Source organism: Belonocnema kinseyi, chromosome 9 (assembly GCF_010883055.1).
Source record: "Belonocnema kinseyi isolate 2016_QV_RU_SX_M_011 chromosome 9, B_treatae_v1, whole genome shotgun sequence".
Taxonomy (NCBI): Eukaryota; Metazoa; Arthropoda; class Insecta; order Hymenoptera; family Cynipidae; genus Belonocnema; species Belonocnema kinseyi.
The window spans coordinates 114,643,843-114,646,252 of NC_046665.1; the positions used below are offsets into that span (position 1 = coordinate 114,643,843).

General features: G+C 38.5%; 1 protein-coding gene across 1 annotated transcript in view; it reads right to left on the reverse strand.

The window, feature by feature from the left end:
- LOC117179945 (RYamide receptor-like) overlaps window positions 1-2,410 on the reverse strand; it is a 302,704-nt gene that overhangs the window by 204,309 nt on the left and 95,985 nt on the right. The window lies entirely within an intron of this gene.

Sequence of the window (2,410 nt, forward strand, 5' to 3'; positions counted from 1 at the left end):
TTGGCCTCAATCACACTTGGAGCCTATCGAAATTCCTGAACGAAGGAAACCTGTTATCAGTTTATCAGTCAAGTTAACTCGCGTGAACGAAATCGCCACTAAACTTTTTGAAAATGCACAATCCTTTACGAAACTGATACGCGTTATAGCTTACTGTCAACGTTTCATAACCATTAAGGTGCATAAGTGTGAGATAAAAGGTCACCTCTCTTCAACTGAACTTAAAACTGCGACTAATTGCGTAATTAAATTATTACAACACGAAGCATTTCCGAACGAAATTAAAATTCTACAATCAAACAAACAAATCGATGGGAGATTAGCTCCGCTTAATCCTTTCTTAGATTCTGAAGGTATTCTCATTGAAATAATCGAATCTTAATTATTCACAGAAACAACTAACTCTTTTACCTCAGAATCACAATATTGCCACGCTTATCATTCGCGATCAACACTTAAAATTAATGCATGCTGGCTCTCAAGCGACGCTTAATGCCACCCGAGATTCATATTGGATTATAAACGGAAAAAACATAGTCAAAAACGTAATCAGAAAATGCATAATTAGTTGTCGCGCTAAACCGCAAGTTCCTACTTACTTGATGGGGGATCTTCCGAAAAATCGTACAGTATTCAAAAGAGCTTTTCTACATTCAGTCGTAGATTATTGTGGCCCTTTTTATATAAAGGAAAGAAAATTTCGAAATCGAAACAAGGTAAAAATCTACGTTGTTGTTTTTGTGTGTTTCGCTACTAAATCCGTACACATAGAAGTTGCCAGTGATCTGACTACTTAAGCCTTTTTAGCTTGTTTGAGCCGCTTTTTCTCTAGACGTGGAATAAGTTCCGATCTTTACTCCGATAACGGTAGTAACTTTACGGGTGCAAAAAATAAAATCGATGCAATTTGTCAATTCTTGAACTCTAAGAAGCACAACGATACTGTTTCTCGCGTACTCGCTAGTCATCATATTAATTGGCATTCCATCCCCCCGCGTTCGCCACACTTCGGGGGACTCTGGGAGGCTGCGGTAAAGTCTTTTAAGCACCACTGGGTTCGCGTTATTGGTAATAGACTGTTAACTTATGAGGAGTTCACAACACCCACAACCGAGATACAGGGTATCCTAATTCTCGTCCTTTGACTCCTGTACCCTCAGATCCTAACTTCTTAGCTGCCCTCACTCCAGGTCACTTTCTCACAGGTGACTCTCTAATGGGTGTGCCGGAACATGATTTGAAGGACCTGCTGTCCGGGCGAATTTCGTCTTGGCAGCAAGTACAACAAATGAAACAGCACTTTTGGACTCGATGGAGTAAAGAATACCTTCATGAGTTAACCGTCCGCAAAAAGTGGCATAAGGGTGCCACTACCGACATTCAGATCGGTAAACTGGTAACAATTCGAGATGACAATCTCCCTCCCATGCGATGGACACTCGACCGTGTTATAGCCACACATCCTCGAGAAGATGGTTTTATCCGAGTAGTAACTGTGAAAACTGCGAATGGCGAGTGCAAACGCAGCGTAAAAAATTTGCCTCCGTTGCCGATTGATACTGACTAATTTTGTAGATTACTTAAACCTAGAAATAATTTACTCCTTTTTTTGCTATCTTTAACATGTATTCTATGTCAATCGTATGTGTGTGAATTATTAATCGTATTATGTATGTAGTACTCTTATTAATTAAGGGTTCATCGAAATGCTTAGAATTTATTGCTGCCTTAAAAAGTTTTTGAATATCTTTTGAACGCGACTGTTCAAGTGGGCCGAAGTATGTTGAGACCTAAGTTATTTACGATTTCTAACATCTGTTTTAAAAATGTGATTTCGTCAAGTTCCTTAAGATTAACTTTACTACTCTGAACTCTATCCCTTCATTTTCTGTTTACTACCCGTTATTGCTTTCCAGATGAAAATTTCCAAAATATCGAGGACCGAGTCCTGATCCCTGAAAAAAATCAGGTATGCGCATTTTTCACTCTAGCCATTCAGTCTCGCCTCTTTTTGTTAAACGTTTAAGTACCGATGTTTCCAACTAACACAACTGTAAATTATCCTGTAAACGTCTTCGTGTATCTTCTCCTCCTTTCGGATTTACCGAATTTGAGCACGCCCTCAGGCCTTGTATTTTTTGCCCCCACTCTTCAATTTGTAACCTTCCCTCCTACTCGAAGATCTGACACTGACCTACCATTATTGTATCGAAAACTAGACAGCGAGTAAGAGCGAAAGTAACGGATCAGTAGTTCTTAAATTCTTTAAAACTAAATCTTGTAATTTCATGTCCTATGATTTTACTTATTGAAATACGAGGGTAGTTCAATAAGTCCTTAGAATGAAGTATAAAAACAATTTTTTTTGGGTAATTTTTTTTTTATTTTTCAACATAATCTCCTTGGAGCT